Source organism: Sarcophilus harrisii, chromosome 1, assembly GCF_902635505.1.
Source record: "Sarcophilus harrisii chromosome 1, mSarHar1.11, whole genome shotgun sequence".
Lineage (NCBI taxonomy): Eukaryota > Metazoa > Chordata > Mammalia > Dasyuromorphia > Dasyuridae > Sarcophilus > Sarcophilus harrisii.
The window spans coordinates 544,488,990-544,513,352 of NC_045426.1; the positions used below are offsets into that span (position 1 = coordinate 544,488,990).

At 35.7% G+C, this 24,363-nt stretch overlaps 1 long non-coding RNA gene across 1 annotated transcript in view; it reads left to right on the forward strand.

Annotated features, from left to right (window-relative positions):
* Nucleotides 1-1,399: 1,399 nt before the first annotated feature.
* The window catches only part of LOC116420635, a 67,703-nt gene continuing 44,739 nt past the window's right edge, over nucleotides 1,400-24,363 (forward strand). The window contains exon 1 of the long non-coding RNA XR_004231010.1: nucleotides 1,400-1,673. This is a non-coding gene — a long non-coding RNA (uncharacterized LOC116420635). The remainder of the gene's footprint in view (nucleotides 1,674-24,363) is intronic.

Below are 24,363 nucleotides of genomic sequence, written 5' to 3' on the forward strand. Positions count from 1 at the left end.
TTCAATACAAAGTATATACAGAGAGAAAATACCAATTTTTGGGCAATAATGCCGGGAATGGCAGTATATTATTAAATGTAGTCATAAATGTTTTAGAACAGAATTGTTTTGGCCTCATTCACATTTACCATAAGAATTAGCTTTGAATTGTGTTAAGGCATTCTATGGATCTAATGCCATATGATGAGCTTAATGGGGGTGTGTAAAAAAAGAGAGAGAGAGAGAGGAACAATACTCCCTGAATGGCAGCTGGAATGGTATTTGCTTTTTTGCTTTTTTTTTTTTTTTAAACAAAGCTGGAACAACTCATCAGGTTATACGTGGCAATTTTCACATACTAATATTCTCACCATTAAAGAACAGTAATATTTAAATCATTTTGGATGTTTCCAATTTTGGCAAGGCGTGGGCTGGAGTATTGAAGCTATTCAAGAGGAGTTATATGGTCCCCGCATGATGTCCTTAAACCTATTGTTTGACACACCAGGGGAATCTGGCTCCTTTAAACCTGAAAGGAGAGAATGAGATCACAAGGCTTTCAATAGCTCACTTAGTTCTTGGCTCCACTGTGATGGGGTGGAAATTCTGGAGCCATGATAGGTCAAGGGACCAGGTTATTGTACTGGCCCTTCTGGCTATAGATCCTTGAGCAAGACCCTTCTTTCTCCTTGTAGGCTCTAGTATCCTCATCTGAAAAATCAGAGGTTAGGACTAAGGTTTAGAATTCCAGGTTGTCAAATTTATCGTCAGCTTATTGTTTTTTGTGGTAACTAGATCACAAGTTGTCACAGAAAATTTTTTCAAGTTGTTTATCCTTCATTTCTCCCCCAATTTGGCCCTTTATTAGAGTTGGAACATAAAGTAGTTATGGAGTAGTAGTATCTCCCCAGTAGTATGGAGAGGACAGTATTCTAGAAGTGCCTAGGGGAAATAATCCTGGAGTCAATGTAGAGACAGGAGAGAGGAGACCCACCCCAACTAAGGGGCTGGTGGTCAGAGGAAACTTTCCCCCAACTAATTCACAAAGCAGATAATTGAGAGTTGATCATAAATTAGTTCTATGCCATAAATAACCAATCCTGTTGGACTATAAAAGACAAAAAATTAAATCAAGCCCCCCAAAGAAAAATAAATAATATTAAAAATAACATTATCTAATATATCTGTCCCAAGAAAGGATTTAAACTAATGCTTTTTTTCATAATTTCATGTTTAAAGTATTCAGGTTTACCTCATTATACTGATGACAGCAATTGTGTTACAATAAGGGAAATGGGGATGGAAATGCTAGGTATGGTCAAGTCTGGGCTCTGCTACTTACTGGTGATATGACTTTGGACAAATACTAGGCCTATTTTACTTCATGTATAAAACAAAGGGACTAGAACAGATCTTTAAAGTCCCTTTCAGCTCTGATACTGTACTCCTGATGTAATGATCTCTGGTGAGGGGTTAGCTGACCAAAAACCTCCTGGGAATTCTAATTCTTTCTAGTTTGAGAAGAGATAAATTAATTCAATATCATCTTCAGCCTGCGGTTTATGATGTGATTCTCTCTAGGAAAAGAAATAGAGAAGAAGGAAGAGGTGATGGTAGTTCCATGACTGTCCCTGTGTCTGCTACACCTAATCTCCCTTTCTTCAGAACTGACTTCTAAGTGGACAAGTTGGGAGGTAGGTGACTTGTGTTTTTTCTTTTGAATGCCCAGGCATTTTTATTGGCTGTATCCCATGCCTGGAATGCTATGCCTCCTCATCTCTGCATCCTGATTGATTCCAAGATTTAGCTGCTCCTTACAATTAGCCTTTTCCAACCCATGTTAATTCTAATGCCTTCCTGTATTATTTTCCATTTATTTTCTATATAATACATTTGTATGCCTGCTAGATGGACAAAGTTCTAAGCCTAGAGTCAAGAAGACTAATCTTCCTGAGTTCAAATCTGGGATCAGATACTTACTAGCAAGTCACATGACCTTGTTTGCCTCAGTTTCCTCATTTGTAAAATGATCTGGAGAAGGAAGTGGCAAAGCACTCTAGTAGCTTTGCTAAGAAATGAGGTAATGAAGTATTGGACACAACTGAAAAGATTGAATAACATCAAAAAAATTTGTTTGTATAATTTATATGCTGTCTCCTCTGTTAGATTCCAAGTTCCTTGAAAGCAGGGATTACCTTTTGCTTTTGCCTTTCTGTATTCCCAAAGCTTAGCACAGCACCTGGCTCATAATAAGTACTTCATAAATGTTTACTGACTGACTGATAGGAGGAGCAGCACAGGGAGAAACAAGTTAACTAAGAGAAAATGGCAGTCTTTACCTTACTCCTATTTTATTTCCACTCAATTATGTGATTTCTATTTTTTTAAGAATACATTTGCTGGATTGAATATTATCTCTCAGAAACACGTGTAGATCACCTTATCCTTATTTTGCCTGGTGTCCCTTCGTTTATAGCCTGAGAGCACAGTGAAAATGTTCCAGGGAGAAGGGCCTTTCATACTTCAGGGCTGGGAGCTCAACATCCAGCCCATTATTTTGCTTTCTAATTAGAAGCATAAACATCAGTCACATCATAATTCATCTTCTAAGCAAGGAATAACAGTCAATATAGGCCATATTGTCTAAATCTGCCCTATAAATTCATGTTATTCTGGGATTTCTCCAATGGGGTATATATTGATTGATCTAGTTTCAGAAAAAATCCACTAATGGAAACATCTGAATTAACACTAAATGAATTCAAATGTGAGACTCAAATGTGTTTCATAAAGGTGGATATGTTGGAGTTCACTCAAACCTACCAAAGTGAATTGTGTTAAATTTTTAGTGTGAGCACTTATATTTCAGAAACAGTAAATAGCAGGACTTAATTTATCATTTTGTTGATTTCAAGACTCAAGAAAACGATGCATAAAATATTAATAATGCAGATTAAACTTAAAAATACACTTAATGTACATCTTCTGCCACTCCCCACCCCCAAGTTGGTAGTTAAACATTTACTATCCACATTCCTGGTTTCTGCCACCATTATTCTACAAGTAAATTACCGTATAAAGTACGGAGTGAAGGCATTATGTATTGCTTACCAACTCCTTCTCCCATCACTTCTTTTTTGCCTTCACCCAAAGCATGGCAGTAATCCCTGCAGTATGAGCTGTAGAAAAAGAATGAGAATGAAAAATCACTCAAAAGGATGTGATTATTCCCAAGGGATTCTAACTATTCCCACTGGAAGGTCATCTTGCTCACATGGCCAAGAAGGAAAAATACCAGGCGCTGCTAACAGAGTGATATTTTATCCTTCCCCTTCTAATATTCAGCTCAATCCTTCTTTCAATTCCACCTTTCCAGTGTCCATTATTATGTGGTTGTTGAGGCTCTGCAGGATTAATCACCCTGGATGAAAAAAAAAGTGTTATATATTAAAGGAACTAGATGATGGTGAGTAGTTAAACTGTGAGCCAATAAGCAAAGTTTGGTATTTTAGTAATGAAGATACATTTTGTAATGGAGAACACACAAAAGCATGAGTCACTTGGTGAAATAGGGCTTTTTAAGTGTGTGATAATATTTACTTATAACTTCATTTTTTATTAATTATAATATTTTGGGTTTTTTATGAACTTGAAAAATCAATGAAGCCTATGAACGTGCAATTGGCCAGAGATGCTCAAATGCCGTTGTTTGTCCTTCCTTTTTGAAGAAGATCAATGACATCAAAAGGCTGATGTCTTGACTTGCAAGTCAATTGGGTTTAACTGAGGCAGAGCTGTCTAGTCATCAGCTTTACTCTCTTCTCCAGGGTCATCGGGGTCCAGTGACAAGACATAGGTCTTGGCCGCAAATACAGTGGGAGACCTTGGCCTTTTTGAATTAAGGTCTTTCCCAGGTCTCAGTTTATCTGAGGTGATGCCCCATTAAGTAGTTAAAGACTAAGTAAAAATTGAGGCAAAAGATGGCTTAGTTTGCCTTCCCAAAGGAATCGGTCTGGAAGGGAAGACCCTCAGAGTTTCTGGCCTGACAGAAACAATTGCTATTTCCACCCATTCTGTGCCATCAAAACCCAAACAACGAACAAGTGAAGTTTGGGCTGGGACCTATCATGGTACCAGAGCCAGAGCGGTTTGGATTTAAAGACAGTCTGGTAGTGCCATTTGAATCATAATGGGCTTTATTAAAGCCTCGTTTTTCAGAGGTATATTTCAAGAAATCATAAATGAAAATTACATGTGACAAAAGAGTTAATTTTTCCAACTTTTTTGAGGAGAAATGATAAAATAAATAAATAGGGAAGAAAAAAAATTTAGCCCCCAAACTCCAACATCCCTTGCAATATAAAGGTTTGGCATCCATGTTTCCAACAGGAGATCCCAAATGATCCGTTTTCCAGGACCACTCGGGTTGCTCATAGCTACCGTCATTCTTTTCAGCAATGTGAAAAGTTGATTTCTGAAAGTTTGGGTGACTTAGCTCCAGAGTATTTTCAAGTATATTCTCTCAACTACTTAGGGCTAAATAATTAAAATAGCCACCAGGGGGCAATAATACTACAGTGACATTCAAGTAATAACAATTTTACCCTGTCCAAATCACCCAGGAGTCTAATGTTAGTTTAGCAGGCTACACACCTTTAGTTTTTTACTCTGTGATTGATTACTAAGAGACTCATTACACCTGTAGGATAATTTAATAGCATTTAACAGGGCCTCAGATTTTCCAATATGGAGATGAATAGAGGAAATTGTGCAGATTTACATGGGTTCAGATTTTCCCTCAGAGATCATTTTATTTTTCTGTCTGCCTACATTTTCTTGTTGCAGTCAGGAATAGGGGTGAAGCTGCTGAGGCAGGGCCAGGAGGGAGAGGGTAAGGAGGGCATGACTGGGGAGGGGATATGGGAGGAGAATGAAGGCTGAATAAGAGAAAATGCAGACACTGAGAGGTAATGTCTCTCATGGAACACTATCCTGATTCTTGACAACTGCTAGTTGCCTGATGAAGGGTATGTCACTTAGTAACTTAGTGACTCTGAGTCTGTAAAATGGGAATAATAAAAACTCCAGAACCAACCCTGTAGGGGTGCTGTGAGAATTATTCAGAGAAGACATGTAAAGTGATTTATAAATGTCAATGTCCTATCTCTAAAGGGAAAGCTTATTAATTCTCAATACCCACCACTAGGGATGACTAAGGCTACTGGGATTGAAAGACAGTGGTTCTATCTTTCATCCAGGGGTCGATAAAGTGAAAGTAGTGGAAAAAGAGAGATGTTTCCCACCTCCTCTGTGCTTCATGGGGATACATCCCCAGAAAGTGGACAGAAACTGTTCCAAGCTTCTAAAATGGCCACAAATGCCTATCAGGAACCTTTTTGGCAGAGAACCTCTTAGATCTTTGGCCTAGAACTTGTGTTATATTAGACACAGCTGGAAAATCACCCAGGGTCATCTAATCTGCTTTACAGATAAAGAAACTGACTTTCATGGAGGTAAAGGAATTTGCCTAATAATGCCAGATAGTAATTAGTATTACACTATGCAGTGATACTTAGGTAGCCTATAAGTCCTCCTATCTTGGAGTTTTGAGGATGCCAGAAACTCTAGAGCGCACCTGGGGCTATATGACTTCTTTTTAAACTAATGGTACCAGCAAACGCCGTCTTAGAGACAGGTAAGTAAGAAAGCAGCTGCTTTGAGCCTTTGTGTCACTCTTGGCAAAAGTATGACTGCTTAAACAGCTTCTGGGTTATTTTTAGGACGTTCCACTATGGTGCAGTTCAAATTGGACTCCACCTCATTTAAGAATAACCCGGCTTAGCGGGACAGTTAAATTTGTACAATCATCCATCCGTATTTGACAAATGAGTAAAAAACCTCAGAGAGATGCTATTTGCTTGAGATCACAAAGTTCCCGAGCTGAGGCTGCCACTTCCCCGTTCCGGAGGAGCGAGGGCTCCCACTATTCTTGGTTCAGGAATGCTTTCCATTTCTGATCATCAGAAGGAGAGCCAGCTTTCTCTGCTGTCCAAGTCCCTGTCAGATGCTCGGAAGGGTGCATTCGCTCGTTTAGGCCGGTAGGGGGACATATGTACAGTATGTCTTTATCACGGCATGCTCCCTTATTGGGAAAAGAAAGTACTGTTTTGGTGAAGCACTACATACGGTATGGGTCCAAATACAGGCTGTATGCTCCTACCCCCCACCTCCCACCAATCTGTCTTACATAATCGCTGAGTACAACTGATAACCAAAGCTATTTTTCAGAAAATATGTATGTATAGACATATAGCTATACTGTAAAGTCAGAATGAGACCCAGAGATGTGTATTCCTGTATATGGGAAGCCGGGTGCGCAGCAGATAAAGTGGCAGGCCTGGAGTCAGCAAGACTTGTTTTCCAGAGTTCAAATCCAGTCTCAGACACTTACCAGCTGTGTGACTCTGGTAAGTCACTTCACTCTGTTTGCCTCAGTTTCTCATCTGTAAAATGAACTGGAGGAGAAAATGATAAACTATTCCAGTATCTTCGCTAAGAAAACCCTAAATGAGGTCACAAAAAGTCAGACATAACTGAAAATACTGAGCAATAATAAATTCATGTATATATAGTATTATATATGCACATGTACATATTTATAAGTACATGTAAATTTTATATGTATGCACATATACATAAATATATATGTATGTATGCATCACTAAAATAAAATATAAACTCCTTAGCTTGACACTTAAAAGCCCTTCAAAATCTGAACCCAATCTATCTTTCCAGTTCTGTTACACATGACTCCCTTTCATGCTATACAGTGAAGTCATTAATAATAATAATGATAAAGATAACTAGCATTTATATAACTCTTTAAAGTTTGCAAAGTGTTTTACAAAAATTATCTCATTTTGCCCTCATGATTCTGAAAGTAGCCCTCTTACTATTCCTACATCTCTGAGCTTTTGCTTTGGTTAACTCCTACAACTGGAATGCCCTTCCTCCTCACCTTTTTTCCCTTTAAGACACAAACTCAGGCATTTCTATGTAAGATCTACTTGCAAATATGTGTGTATATATATATATATATATGTATATATATGTATATATATACATATATATATACATAAGTGTGTCTATATATACTACATCTCTATAGATATATAATATATGCATGTACATGTGTCTCCCTCTATAATATGCACAATTGCATGTAGATGAGCACACTTATACATATATGGTCTCTATAGACAATCATAATAAGACATTTATGCATGTGTATCTTTCCTTGCAAACATACACTCACATAAGAGGCAGGATGGTATAGGGAACTGGTCTTAGAATAGTCAGAAATACCTGAGTTCAGGTCCAATGCCTGACATATAATTGGTTGAGTGCTTCTGAGACAGTAATTTAACGTCTTAGTGTAACAGGTAACTTTGTGAGATTAAATGTAAGTTGTAGGGAAGATACTGACTTCCACTGGTTGAAGAAGAAATCAATAGTACGAGCTGAAGCTAGCATGCTTCCCTCCCTGACACTTACTAGATGTTTGGCCACTGACAAACATACTTAATCTCTCACTCCTTTCCCCTATCTCAGATAATTTTCTTTCTTTTCTTTTTTATTCTGAGGGAACTGGGGTTAAGTGACTCACCCAAGGACACACAGCCAGGAGTGTTAAGTGTCTGAGACCAGATTTGAACTCAGGTCCTCCTGACTTCAGGACCGGTGCTCTATCCATACCCTACCCAGCTGCTCCTCCAGACAATTTCTAAGAAGGGTAGTGGTGGTGGTAACATAGGGCAGCTAGGTGGCACTGTGGATAAATTGCCCAAGTTCAAATCCAGCCTTAGGTGATTATTAACCGTGTGACCTTAGGCAAGTATGTAACTTCCATTTCTTCATCTGTAAAATGGGAGGGATAAAGGACCTACCTCCCAAAGTTGCTTTGAAGATAAAATGAGATGATATTTGGCAAGGGCATTGTAAATCTTCACGTACTATATAAATGCTATTGTTATTATTTTCTTGACATATTTTTCCATTTGCATCAACGATGTTTACACACAGAAGTTCTCTGCCCCATGGATTCACATGCTTAGACTATATACCCATTAAATCTTTATCAAAGTAGGAAGTTTTGCCTTTAACAGAAAGAATAAGTTATTAATCAGAAGCTGTAAGTTCTTCCCAATGTTATTTAAGGAAATGTTTTGACCTCAGAAGGGCTGTATTGACACTTGGTAGCTCTCCTGTACATAAATGAAGTTCAGATAACTGTTATGGATTCAGGCAGAATATTCTCCTGGATTTTTTGATGTGTGGTCATGACATACATAATACAAAACAGTTAATTGGCTGAAATGGCAACCTTCCTGTCCTCAGTTTTTATTCAATAACATCTCAAAGTGGAAGTAAAAAAAATGAAAATACTAATTACAAAAAACGTCAGGAGACTCAACATGAAAACAAATATCTCAGAGCAGTTGTACTCACCTTTATAGAATTTCCAATTGCACAAAGCATACATGCATAAGTCAGATATTCTCATATTCCATCTGATGACCCAGCAGTTTTATCCAAGATTCAAGAAAATGAAATTTCTGCACTTTTGAAGATTTGGAAGAATTCATTGCTATGGGATTTAATTTCTATTGAAATAAGCCAGAAAGGCCTTGGAGTTTCCCAACTCATGTACTCATCCCACTTAATTTCTTTTCCACATTTACCTTCTACTTACCACTGCCAATCCAATTCCCCAAACACAGTATCCTGACGATAAGGAGAATTTATATAGCTCTGATCATTTTCTCTCCTCCCCCCAACATATATACTTTATAACTAGGGGAAACTGGTATGAAAGTATGACTACCAAACCCCCTCCTGTCCCCCGTGAAATAACTATAAAGGCCAGATATTTATTCTGCTTTGCTTTTGCTTATAATTGCCAATCAGTTGCAAGACATCCTAATATAGTATTTTTGGGATTACAGTTTTCAGAGACCTGCCAAAGAATGAGATCTGCTTGAAAGGGAAGTCCATATTATGAGTCCTGAACAGCACAAGCACTCCAGAACTCTGGCCATAAACCAAGCATTATTATCCTCCAGGGTTGTGAGAAGAGTCACAGCCATATCTAATCCCACGAAAGAATTTCTCTGGTACATGCTTGTTCACATCTTGGCAGAAACCCTGTCTCCCTCAAACCAGACTTTATCTTACAAAGCCTTTTCTGTTTCTGATTTATTAATAAACTACAGACCCTCCTTCAGAGTTCTTGGCATCCTTGGCAGGCTTTATTCCAATGTTCTTAGTTGTTATCACTAATTAGCTAATATACAGCTGTAAGATGGACCCACTATTAACCTCCTTTTACAAGTGGAAAAGCTGAAACAGAAAGATTTAGTTTGAGTTGCTCACCATTCTCATGCTACTCTTCTGACCTGGAATGTCCTTTCTACATCTTACTCCCTACCCCAATTCCTTCCATTTTCTAACTCCTATGTCCTTCATAAAGTCTTTGTGAACTGGTCTGGCGCTCATGGATCTCTCCTTTGCTCCTATCCCATGTATGTTACCTCTTATTTAATCCTGGAGGCAGCAGGGAATTACTAGAGGTTATTCACAGATGACATATATATATATATATATATATATATATATATACACACATATATATATATATATATATATATATATATATATCTATCTTTGCTTTGCTTTGTTGGGTGACTTGGTGGGGAATGGAATGGAAGGAAGAGAAATTTCAGGTATTTCTGTGGGATTTAATTTCTATTGACTCTATGAGTCTGAGCCACCTTCATGTTTTTCAGCAGATTGACCCATCCTATTTCAATTCCTTTCTTGCCACCAACCTGATCGATTAATGGATTTGGTCTGCTGTGATATCTTTGAAGAGTCACAGAACTTTAATATGACATTGAAAAGCTCAAGTGGATGGTACAGTAGAAAGGGCATTTGATTTGGAGTCAGAAAACCTGAATTCAAATCTATTAATTCTGAAAAAGTCATCTAACCTCAGTTTATTCATCTGTAAAATTAGAGGGTTGAATTATATAGGGCTTCTTTTCTTTTCTATTTTTTAAAATATACATCTCTTTATGAATCATGTTGGGAGAGAAAAATCAGAACAAAAGGGAAAAAAACACAGAAGAGAAAAAAAAACAGGAAAAAAAGTGAACATAGCATGTGTTGATTTATATTCAATATCATTTATTCTTTTTCTGGATGCAGATGGTGTTTTCTATCCAAAGTTTACTGGGCTTGCTTTGCACTGAGAAGAACCAAGTCTTTCATAGTTGATCACCACATGTTCTTGCTATTAGTGTGTACAATGTATTCCTGGTTTTACTTCTTTTGCTCAACATCAGTTCATGTAAATCTTTCCAGATCTTTCTAAAATCATCTTGTTCATCATTTTTTATAATAATTATTAAATAATATTTAATAATAATAATACTCCATTGCCTTCATATGCTACAACTTATTCAGCCCTTCCCCAATTGATGGGTATCTACTCATTTTCCAATTCTTTGCTACCACAAAAAGAGCTGCTATAAACATTTTTTGCCAATATGGGTCCTTTTCCCTTCTTTAAGATCTCCTTGAAATAGAGGCCCAGTAGTGGCAGTGCTGGGTCAAAAGGTATACACAGTTTTATAATCCTTTGGGTGTAGTTCAAAATTGCTCTCCAGAACAGTTGGCTCATTTCACAACTCCAGCGACAATGCATTAGTAGTTCCAATTTTCCCACATCCCTCCAACATTTGTCACTATCTTTTCCTGTCATCTTAGTCAATCTGACAGATGTAAGGTATCTCAGGGTTATTTTAATTTTAATTTCTCTAATCAATAGTGATTTTGAGCATTTTTTGAACTATATAGTTTCAAAGGTTTCTTCCAGCTCTAAATTTATGATACTAATATGAATGAAAAAAGTTAAAGATATAGATCACACAGAATACTCTTGTCTTTTACATCATGAACATTTTCTGTTTTCTGTTTACTTGTTTACTTATACTTATTTAACATGTATAAGTAAATATATATATATTTTTACTTATAATTATATATACCTTGAATCACGAACACTCTAAAAACAGAAGACTTAATAGATTCTGGATAAAGAGAGCACAAAATATCATCATAAAAATTTTAATTTATTATATTTAACAGATAGGAAAGCACTTATGTTGATTTACAAGTTATCTCTGAATCAGTTTTCTGTGTTCAGTCAGTCCATCAGCTTCTCACAGCTAAGATCATAATTAGTAAAAAAAAAAAATAATGATGAAAAAAAGATAGTGTGCAACTAAGACAATTCAGTTCTGAATTACTTGAATAAATAAATAACTATCAAAAAGGGAAAATGGACAACAGTAATGACATCAATACCAATTATAATAATGTTATAGAGGTTTAGTCCATTTAAATTATCACAAAAAAAGAGACTTAAGAGAGTACACAGTATACCTAAATGAGCTAACAACTGATTAATTTACTATTTTACTAGGAGAAAGATAGCTGCCAAAAGCAACATTAGGCTAAAAATGAATTTATTCAAACCCTTATCAAATCTTCCATGAACTACCATGATATTTTTATAATTGATCTTTTTTTTTTTTTAAATTCCTTCCTTTTCTGTCCATCAAAAGTCACCAAAATAAATTTTCTAAAACATATTTCTCATCATGTCAATGTCAGATGTCAATAACCTCTAATGACTCCCAATTGCATCAAGGATCAAATATAAATCTTTTTGGAAGACATTTGAAACCCTTAACAACTCATCTTTCCAGATTAATAATGATTAGACTGAGAATAATGATTCTCTTTCATTCACATACACCACAGGTCAGTCAGTCTGGCCCTCTCACTATTCCTTGTACATAACATTTTGTCTTCTACCTTGGTGCCTTCACACTGGCTGTCTCCCATGGAAGGAATGTGCTTCCTCCTTGTCCTTATCTCTTTCTCTCCGAATTCTGTCTTTTTTACAATTCAGCCCCAACACCATCTTCTACATAAGTCCTTTCCTGTTGTCCCCCAGTTAGTAGAATCCACCCATTCACCCCCCAATAATTTTTTGTCTTAAAAAATCTAATTTGAATACACACACTTATATATATATATATCTATATCTCTCTCTATATATATACACACAGATATATATGTATATATATACATATATGTATATAGATGCATATCTATATCTATCTATCTATCTGTATAAAATTAGCTGGGTCCTCCAGAACATGGATTATTTTCATTATTGTGTTTCTATCCTAGTATATTACACTCTACCTGGCACATTTCGAGGTACTTAATAAGTGCTTGTTAATTGATTTGTTAAATATGAACTCATTTGCAAAATTTTACAAAAGAGGATAATGGCCAATTAGAAGCAGTATTGTCTCATAAATGGCAGAGAAGCAGTGGAGGTTAAAAACTAACTTAAAGAAAGCTTGGCAAAACATACAAACTAAACAAAGTCATCCCAAGGTTGTTGAAGAATGAAAACATAAGGAGAATAACCAATAGAAGATAGAAAAAAATTAATAACAAACTATTTTCTCACACAAGGACATGGTAATAATAGCTAGCATTTATGTAGCCCATTAAGTTTGCAAAACACTATTCGTCTTATATTATTTGATTCTCAAAACATTCCTCTGATATAGATATTATTAGTATCTTCATTTTACTGGTGAGTGAACTAAGACAAAAATTAAGTGACTGGCCAAGGTCATACAATTAATAATTGTCTAAGGTTGGATTTGAACTAAAGTTTTCTTGATTCTAAATTTCTTAATATTACTCATTATGTGACCTAGTTGCCTCTAGAAATCTTTATAACTGGTCTCTAGCATCATGCTAGGGATATGCGTATAGGGGAGGTAGATATGGCTTTAGAGCAACAAAAATGGGAAAAGCAGCTGGATTGGACCAAGTAAATATAAAGGAGATTCATGCAAGAGGTGATGCAATTCTGAGTGTTGTGGGATCAATATAAAGGGTACCTGAAGAAAAGGAAGATACCAAAAGAATGGAAAAAATAAGGGATGTTATTAAAACCAAAAAATGTCAACTGATAATCGCTGATTTCTATCATTTTCTCTCATCTATTCAAAACTATTATGACAGTCATTTGTACATAAATCTAAGGCATCCTCATTGAGAGTATTGGCATGCAGGATCTAGCAATCAATATTTTACAAAAGATTACATCTTTATCATTTCACAATCAGAAGATGGAGAGACCATGAGATCTCATTATCTTTATTGTTGACTATCAATTTTTTGTTTTGATTTGGCAGAGGAAATTGCTACCTTGAAGGCTCTTTTCCAACAAATGATCACCCAACACTCCAGGTTCCCTACAACACTTAATAGAAATAACCAAGATTAGTATAACCAAGATTAGTATTCTGTGATCAGAAACATCAGTGGAGGCTTTAAACAGAGAAGCATTTGTTTCAAGGTTTTCAACATGGTGATAAAGGAGATTAACACAGAGTTCAAGTTTAAGAGGGATTCCCTGTGGATGCTGAGATTCTCCATATGCTCCTTTTTTCCAATGACATGTTGCTGATTGTAACAAACCCCAGAATGTTTCAGAACTCCTCTAGAAGAAATCTATAATCACTCAAAAGAGCTTGACTTGACCATCCACACAGGCAAGAGCCAATCAATGAAAAATGTCTATGGAACAGATTACAATATGCAGAGAGTTTGTCTATCAGTGTGTATATTTGAGACTGACAATGCTATCATTATCATTGTTTATCCTTCATTTTTTAAGAAGATCAATGACATTATTGAATTAAAGTACATATAACAAAGGATAATATAATGGCAAATGGTGAGCAGGCTGAGACTGGTAACTAAAGAGGAACAGCAAAGAAGAACAGGAATAAAAGAAATCATTAAGGAAAAATAAGATGAGGAGAAAAGATGGGTTGGTCATCTGGGGAGCACAAGGGATGATGGGAAGCAGCCATAATGCTCCACTGGTATCCTCAAACTATCTAGGTAAAGAAAAGCAGGGCTCTAGAAAAATTGGTCAAGCTCATAAGGGGAAATGGGAAAGACTCAAACACATATTCCATATCACTCTTCCCCTCATAGCAAAACTCCTCTAGTTAGAAATCAATACTCACTTGATAGCTTTATTTCCTCTCCTCTCATTCTCTTCTAAAATACTCTGAAATCTGCCTTCTTATATCATAATTCAAATGAAACTGCTCTCTCCAAAGTCATCAACGATCTCTTAATGACCAATTTTAAGGCCCCTTCTGTTACATTTACTCTTTTATTTATATTTAATTTCTCCCTGACTATTGGATCATTCCCTACTGCCTACAAACATGCCTACATCTCTCCATACTGAAAATAAAAACCCTCACTTGATTCTTCCATCCTTGCTGACTATTGTCCTTTAGTTCTTCCTTTTTATAAGTAAGTTCCTTGTAAAGGTTATCTGCTATACATGTCTCTCCTTTTTCTCCTTTCATTCTTTTTTTTTTTTTAACCTCTTACAATCTGGTTCTGATCTAATTTTTCTACTGAATTTGCTTTCACCAAAATTATTAATAATCTCTTACCTGGAAAATCCAGTGGTCGTTTCTTAATCTTCAGTCTTTTTGATCTCTCTACAACCTTTGACACTGCTGATCACTTTTTCCTCTATGATACTCTCCTTTCTGGTGTTTCAGGACATCACTCTCTCCTGATTCTACTTCATCTTATCTGACTTCACTGTCTGGTTTGCTGGATCCTTCTCCAGAATCCCTCTCTATGGGTTCTATGCTGAATCCTCTTCTCTTTTCCCTTTAAACTACTTCACTTGGTAATCTCATCAGTTCACATGAAATTGACATTATCTCCATTAATAAAAATAGATATCCTGCCCCAATCTCTCTGTTGACCTCCAATCTTGCATATTTATCAAACTTTTAGTCCAGTAGACATCTTAAACTCAATAGGCACAGAACAAGTCATTATCTTTTCTTAACCTTCCCCACCTTCTCCCTCTCTTAACTTGGAATTCTCTTCACATTCCCTTAGATTTCTCAGTTTCCCTGACTTTTTCTTTGAGATTCAGCTTAAACCTTACCTGCTGCAAGAATTCTCTCTTGGTCCTTTTAGTTACTAGTATCATTCCCTCTCAGATTGCCTTCTATCTACTCTTAATAGTTTTTGTGTGTTGTTTATATGTTATCTCCCTATAAGAATATAATATCATCAGGGAACTGTTTTTACCCCCTTTTTCCCCCCAGTACTTAGCATTAGTGCCTGGTACTTTGTAAGTATTTAAATATTTGTTGATTGACAAACAGAAGACCAACAGACATAAACTAAAATCTGTATTTCTGGAGAAATATACAGAAAGAAAATAATACACCCAATGATTACAACAATATAAAAAGAAAGAATAATAATCAATCAAAAGTGAATGTTGCAAAATTATAAAAATGAACGTGGCTAGAAAGATAAGATAGGAAAAGATATGCTTACCCTTTGCATAAGTGGGAAGTTCACAAGTGTTTATACATAGCACATGGTTTCAATATTTTGGTCAGTTACGTTAGTTTCTCCCTCCTTTTTAATCTTGAACAATGTTATTGTTATGCAAGATTGCTTTCTGAGAGGAGTAAAGGGAAAAGCTGTTTGGAAAAACTCAAGATGACATTAAAAAGACAAAAATAATACTTATTTTTAAAAAATCTGCATTTTTGAAATGAATTTACAAATTAATAAAATCAGTTTGAGTATCTATGATAATCCATAGCATTTATAGCCTCAACCTACTATAGACTTCTCTTCCTTACTTCAGAACTCCAGAAAGCTATCCTCTGGTGGTTGATTATCACCCTAACATATCTCAATTCTTCAGGGGCTCAAGATTCCTTGGAACCGAATAGGAGACAATTTGTTAAAAAAAATCCTATTTATCATTTCTTAAGAAACAATGATTTTTTTAAAATAAAATTTCATTTTGGGGGAGGAGCAACTCACAATTGTCCACTAGGGTAAGATATGATTCTCTAGAAGGGATATTTACACTGATGGAACTCTGTGGTTTGCTTTGAAATACTAGCACAAAAACTCCCATTGAGTTAAAATAGGTAAGGATTTCCATTACTTTGTGAAATTAATTTTCTTCTTCTTTGATATATTATCCATTAATTCAATTAAAGACTTTAAAAGCCTAATTTTGTTTAGCACATGTTTATTAACAGGCAATCAAGTGGCACAGTGATTAGAGAACTGGGCTTGAAATTAGGAAGACTCTTTTTTATAAATTAAAATTCAATCTTAGATCTTACTAGCTGTGTGACCCTGAGCAAGTCAACCTCTTTACCTCAGTTCCTCACTATAAAATGATCTGGGAAGGAAATGGCAAACTTCTGTGGAATATTTACCAGGAAAATGCCAAAATGAGGTCATAAAGAGTTGAATATGATTAAAAAATAGCACATTGATATCAAAATTGTGAAGGATTTTTAAAAAGTTGTTTTCATTTTGCATGAAAGGGTGTTGTGATACAAAGTTAGTGTTCTCTTCTTTTTCAATTTCTGCTGTATTTTAACCCTCTTGAACACCTATGATTGCATGGTTTGGTGATAATGAGACTGGAGTTAGACCAGAATTGTTTTGCATCAGGAAAGGTATGGAGGCTTTTCTCAACAAGGAGACTCCTTATCTCATAAATACACAGATGTTTGGCAGATAAAAATAGGACTATATATGAGCAACAAAAACCATAACTACTCTGGAGGAGAAAATGGTGGAAATGGCAGTAAAATATGATGAAACAGCCAAAGTATGACTATGTAAGCAACAGTTGACTTAACAGATGAACTTTATTCTCATTAACTGATGGCAGCCCTGTACCCCTGCCCTCCCCATTCCATCCCTGATTGAAAGCAATCAGCCTAATCAATAAGAATCAGTAGCAGGGAAACTCTGACCCTGGTGATATGATTTTGATCTGCTTCCTTGACATCATTGTTGGGGTTAGTTAATTATAGATAAAAAGGTAGGTGGAAGGCAAGAGACCCAGGAAAGATTTCTACTCAGACTCATCTTGGATTTGTCTTTCACATTACAATTTGTGTCAGTTTATGTACCTTCACTGTTTTCTTACCCAACCATCATTTTAGGTGGAATGTAACACCATCAATCTAAAGATGGCAGCCTTTCTAATTTGGTATAGGTCTTACCTGGCAGAGTTTGTGCTTTGCTGGCATACTTTGAGAGTCTAGCAATCTTGCAATTTGTAGTGGAAAAAACTTTGAATTCAGTGAAAAGACTTGGGTTTGATCCTCAAATCCATTCCTTACTAGCTGTATAAATTTGGACAAGTCATATCATTTTACTGGGCCTTTTAGAGTAAAATTAGGGGACTTAGATTCTCTAAGATTTCTTCTAACTCTAAATTCTGAGATCCTATGAATCATGATCCTGAAGTAAGCTGACTTGTCAATGTCTGAGTATTTTCTCCTCCACCTCCAATTCTCCAATTCCTCTGATAATCTTTAATCCCAAAGAACAAACACTGAAGGAAGAAAGAGTACCCTTAGAGAAGAGTACAGCTTTAACATCCATTGCTTGTTCAGTGATGCTGACAAAACAAAGATTAATTTGATTGTTTGCTTGTTTGATTTCAAGCCAATCTTTTCTTTGGCCTTCCCTGTACATGGACTTTATGTATGGTCATGGACTTATAGCATCTTAGACTTGGAAAACACCTCAAAGACTATCTAATTCAATCATTACCAAACTATGAATCTCCTTATTCTAGACAAGTCTGATCAGTAACTGAGGTCAGTTCATTGATTCATTCAGATTTGCGATTATAATGCAATAAAATATTCATTTGCCCCTAAAATGTAATAAAAGCAACTTTACTGAAAATATGATAAAAATACAATTCTTATAAAACACTATTCCCTTCTGCCCCCACATTTACCCCTAGACCACATTAGGTCAGACAGGTATTACCAAAAGAAAATGGCAATTCTGCTAAAACATCTGATCCCATTTCAACATAGCCTAGGTATTTTATGCCTCAGGTCTCAAGAAAGTCAAATCAATGTTGATTCAGAAAACAGCCTCTTCAGCTTTTAAAGGGAAACTAGGTCAACCTAGGCAAACACAGGTGGCCCTCCTACTCATTTCTCGATTGCATCCATCATCCAGTCTCCCCTTGAAGCCCTCTAGTGGTGAAGAACAGTGATAAGGCAGTGGGGTACAGTGGGAAGACCTTAGTTCAGGAATGAGAGACCCTGGACTCAAATTATGAATATTACACTTCTTACTGGTTAACTGGCAAATCACTTGAATCTGAGCTTCTGTTCCTCATCAGAAAAATAAGAATTGAATTAGGTGAATCTTACAGCTTAACATTTCCAATTCTATTAACTTCCAAATTCTTAAGGCAACTGATTCCGCTTTTGTTAAGTTATGGTAGTATGGTTTTCTTTATATCAAGCTGCTGTGAATATGCATGTTGGAACAGTTAACTAGACAGTTAAATGGGTAATAATAATAATAACCAACATTTATCTGGTGCTTTAAGATTTGGAAAGAATATCTCATTTGATGCTCACATTAACTCTGGATGGTAGCTATTATTGTTATACCCCTTTTTTATAGATGAGGAAATTCAGGTACACAAAAGTAGGTGACTTGTACAAATCACATGGCTAGTAAGTATCCAAGATGGGATTTGATATTCATTGTGCACCTTCACTGCTTCTGAAAAGTTACATGTATTTATATAGAAACATATATAGGACATAGCACACGGACCTTGAACTACTGTGTGGCTTAATGGATTAGAGTGCTGGGCCTGAAATCAGGAAGACTCATTTTGATGAGGTCACATCTGGTCTCAGCCTCTTACTTAGCTGTGTGACATTGGTCAGTTCACTTAACCTTGTTTGCCTCAGTTTGCTCTTCTTCAAAGTGAATTAGAGAAGGGAATTGGAAACCATTCCAGTATCTTTGCTGAGAAAATCCCAAATGAGGTCACAAAGAGTCTGACATGACTGAGAAATGACTGAAAAACAACATATGAGCTTTAGCCCAATACATTACATGGATCAGTGTTTAATAAAGATTTCCTATTTGTCTCTTTCCATTAATCATTTAATTTGATTCTCCATTTAGTTAAGAAATGCATGCTTTCCCCCTACCTTTCTCTACATATCTCAATAAAGAAATATTTCTTTGCAGTATAGACTATATCCGACTAAGGATGAGGATAAATTATTAACATTTTCATGGAAAAGCATATATGCTGTGAACATAATGCCTAAGAGCTTCCACATGTTCTTGAATAAATTCTCTGATCTCAATCTCAATATAACTTTTCCTCATAGAAGATCTTTAACAGCCTAGCATATTATTATACTTCAGTCAGAACTTCATCTTCTTTCTCAATTTAATTGCGAATCTCTTTATTTTACCATTCAATTCATATATCAACCACTGGGAGGCAAATGGGGTTAGTGACTTAGTAGAATTGCATAGCCTAACTCCAAGTCCAGTTCTTTGCGCACTATGACTTCAGATAAACCAATTCCTCCAATGAGTTTGTTACCAACCTTTTTTTCAGTGAGTTGCTAAGAAGTAGAGGGTACCACAGAGATCCTTTGTGGCAGAAATTTAGATTGATAGTATCCCAATGGACACAAGATGGATGCTTTTACTTTCTCCTCCACCATGGGAATGGCACAATGTAAAGAGTGATGCACATGAAATCAGAAGACCTGAATTCAAATCCAGCTTCTTTTAAGTCTTATCTTTACAATCTGGGGCAAATTCTTGGGTGTCAGTTTCCTCATCCTTAAAATGAAAGGATTGGATTAAATGAACTCTAAGGTCTTTTATAAGTCCAAATCTTAAGATCTTGGAACATTCTAAGCCTACCCCAATCAACGGTTCCATAAACACCCTGGTTGTGTCTTGGTAAGTGTTCACACTAATTTCTCGAAAAATAAAAAAGTTTATTTAGCAGTGAGGCAGCACCATGGATAGAGCACTGGACCTAAAGTCAGAAAGACTTGTCTGAATTTATACCTAGTCTCTTAGACATTCATTAGCTGTGTGACCCTCAGCAAGTCATTTATCCATTGTCTACTTCAATTTCCTCATCTGTAAAATGGGAATAAAAATAGCACTTACTTTCCAGGGTTATAGTGAGGATCAAATGAAATAAAAGAGTTATATAAAGACTAGCCATTTATTAGTTTTAATCATACAAGGCCAACAGATAGTTTAAAGTATCCAAGAAGTAATTAAGAAAGTGCTACAATGAAAAATCAGGACCAGTTTCTTTTTTGTCCTCAAGAGTGCCCTTTATGAAGAATAAATGAGTAAATATTCTATATTTGGCCTAGTAAATGTGCTAGCTTCAGCTCATATTATTGATTTCTTCCTCCCCTGGTTTTTCCCCTTTCTTGAACAAGACCCATCAGTAGTTGGTAAGAACTCATTCTCACTGAGCCTGCTGTTTGGTTTTAGCAGATCTGGGCTTGACATGGATCATTAGCTTAACAATCTCTTTAATTTTATTGAGTCTCTCAAATTAAGAAATATGAATTTTTTTCATTTGGAAAGTAAGGACCCAACAAGAGTTAGTCCTGAAACAGCCTTCATGTTATCAAAGCAGCAAAATTTGAAAAAAAAAACTGAATATCTGATTAAATCAATTCACAAATATTTATTGATAATATATTATATGAACCAGATAGATGGTACATGCCTGTAAGTCTCTGCTTTGGGAATGCTAAGATTCTTGAATCTGAAAATTCTAAGTTGTTGTAAGACTAAAGTGGTTCCATTACTAAAATCATGAATCTTAAGAAGCAGGGCATTACCAACACAAAAAAGGATGTCAGCCTATGTAAGAAATTTAGCAAATCAAAGCTTCCATGATTGTCAATATTGGGATAGGGCTTTGGACAAGGTAGGGAGATCCAATCTCAGATAGTAATAATTTGCTATATGCAATGCACTGTATTAGTCATTGAGGAAAATACAAAAATAAATAGGGCAGGATGACAGAATTGCAAAATCTTAGACTTGGAATGGAATTTAGGGACTATCTGGTTCAACCCATACCAAAAGATCAATCTCTTTTGCAAAGTCCCCAACCAAATGGTCAGTCAGTTTGCTGGAAGGCCCCATGTGTGGGGCAGCCATGCCACTTTTGAATAATGATAGTTGTTAGGAAGATATTCCTTACAATAAATCTAGACTTGTATCTTCTTTCCTTTGGGATGAAATGGAACAAATTTAATTATTCTTCCTTATGATAGTCCTTCAAATATTTGAAAACAGTTATTTTCCCTTTTCCCCTTTCCCCTAGCCACCATTTTTCCTCCTTCTGGTTAAACATCTTCATTTTCTTTGATTGTTCTTCATATTTAGCATGATCATATGATCTCTATCCATTAAAACTCCCCAGATCAAGTCCCTAAATCTTTTTATACAGATCTTTCTCTAATCACATTTCCCTCATCTGTACTTGTATTTTTTGAAATGAAATACAAAGTGAAGTGAACAGAAATAGAAAAGTAATTGTCATTATAGCATCAATATTGTGAAACTGAACATTTTTTACGACTTTTCTAAACTAGTGAAGGAGGAAATGAAAAGAACTAAGAGAAAACTTTATAAAACATCACTGTAGAACCCACAGTAAAAAATTAAGCTTTGATAAATCTAATGACCATTCATGATTTCCAGAGGGCTGATAAAAAATGTTGTCCATTAGAACAAGATGATTGTTTTGGGGTAGAGAATGAGACATATTTTTGTGTAAAGCCATTGGGAAAATTTGTTTTGTCTTGTCTGTCTATACATATTTTTTTAAAATTTATTTTTTTAATTGTATGAAGAAATGAGAAAATAAATAAAAAAACTAGAAAAGTGAGAGTACTACAATGTGAAATGTTACATGAGCTTTCAGATGAAGTCATTGTTATTAAATTTACCCAAGTGTTTTAATTTATTATAAGATTCTCTCACAGATGAAAGAGGGATCTATAGATGTTTATAATATAAAAACAAAATATACCTGGAAAACTGAAAAAAAATCAATCACAGTGTTGTAAGGAAAGAGATCATGTAATACCTTATTATAGTAGTTCAGGTGATAAATGATTTGGTCATGAACCATGATGGTGGCACTATAAGAGAGAAGGATAGAAGATAAGAGAAAAGGATAGAAGGATAGAAGATAAGAGAGAAGGAAGAATACAAACTCAACTCTGAGGTATAAAGCCTAGGTGACTGATGGTGCTTTGCATGGAAATAGGGAAAATGGGATAAAAGGTAGGTTTTGTGGAATGGAATGGATGAGTTCAGTTTAGTACATCCTACTCTTGAAATGCCAGAGACACATCTAAATGGGGTGGAACCATAGATATCCAGAGATGTGGGCCTTAAGTTCAGAGAACAGGCTGGGATGAAGATAAATAAATTTTAAGAGCCATCTGCATAAAAGTGACAATTGAAGGACTAGGAACAAAAGACATTGGCAAGGTGAAAAAGTGTAAAGAAGAGAAGGGGCCTGAAGATACATAGAACTGAGATACTTAATTTTTCTTAGAGTACTTTTACACTCTCACCCCTACCACATACTTCCTTGTAGCAAACTAAATTGTTTATATAATCTCTCTCCTATTAGGTTGTAGCCTCCCCAAGAAGAGATACCATGTCATTCTTCATCATTGAATCCCTTGCACATTCCTTCCCACATAATTGGCACTTAATAAAAGCTTATTGAATTGAATTAAGATAGTCAAAAGGGCTATGACACCAGATTAGAGACATCATTTCCAGCTGGAGAAATTGCAGGAAGCTTCTTGGAGAGAATTGCATTTGAGCTGCACTTGAAATATTGGTAAAATGTCAATGGGCAGAAATTAGTAAAAAAGAGTCACTACTTTAGTAGTCTTGTTAAAGGACAATTAGAGTATGGTCAGTCTTCAATATATTCAATTATGTGTACATGTACTTTTGGTAAATAGTGTTCTCAAGGGATATTTGTAATTTGGTTCTAAAAAGGTCATTCTGGAAATTCTATAAAAAAGAATATCCTCTTTTTTTTTTTTTCAAATAAGCAAGATGATAACCTTCTCTACTTATAATTGCTGGTTAATTTCAGCTGATAATTATTTCATTAACTATATCTCCTTTGCACAGAACAAGAGATTTCTTGTGCTCCCTGTAGAATTCCCCTTCAAGATCATTATCCCCAAGAGATCCTTTTTAGGGGCTTAGAGGAAATACAATGTACTAAATAACCTATCTCTCTCTAAAAAAAGTTTTTGGAAGGCTGACAGAAAAGGATCGTAGTGGAAATATGCTTCCTACTTGCTCAAGAGATCAAAAGATTTGTCTGGGCATAACTCAGCACTAAGAATCAATGAGTCAACCAGTCAACATTTATTTAACACCTACTATGTGCAAATCAATGTGCTAGTTAGAGCTACAAGTATAAAGAATCAAACAATGTGTCTTCTCAATGAGCTTATGCTGGTGGAGAGTTAAGGGGAAATAAGTACACATAAATGTAGAAAGATTTTAAATTAAATTAAATTATTTTAAATTAACACTGTCCCCTTGGAATCTCTTTCTGACCAGGCATTTAGTTCCTTTACCTCCTTGTACATTAGGAGCTCATATTGCTCCTGTCTCCACCACCTCCAGGGCAGCAGTAGGCATAGGAATGACCAACTAACACTGCTTTCCATCAAAAAGAACACAGGAAATATTAATCCTTGCAGCTGAATCATTATACATCGAAATTCTCTCTACAATATTCTCCAACAAGCAGTTTTAGGACAGGATATTATGTAATCTACAAGTAGGAAAACCTGCCTGTGGTTATAGCATATAGGTCCTCAAACATCCCATTTCATTTTCAGATAATTCTAATTGCTAGAGGAAAGGTGGTCTTTAAGGTTTCTGCTGAACACTTGTAAGATTTCTACGTACCCAATAAGTAAAAACCTACTTGACTGATTTTAATCTCCAAAGTATTGTAGTCACCAAATACCAAATCCCATTTATAATCTGGAAGCTATTTTCCATAGAAGTGTAATTGTAGGGAGAAAGGCCCTAGGCTCCTCTGTTTGCTCATACATTTTCCAATTTTCTTGCAGTTGCTCTTGTTCTATCTGCACTAGCATTATCAGTCTTTGGGACCCAGTAGAAGAGGCTTTCTCTCAGTGTCTTTGCATAGCATCTAGGCCAGACAAAGAATCACTGAATAAATTCCTCTTAATGATGGTGACCTCAGGTTATGTCAAGTTTAATAGAATCAATTGATCT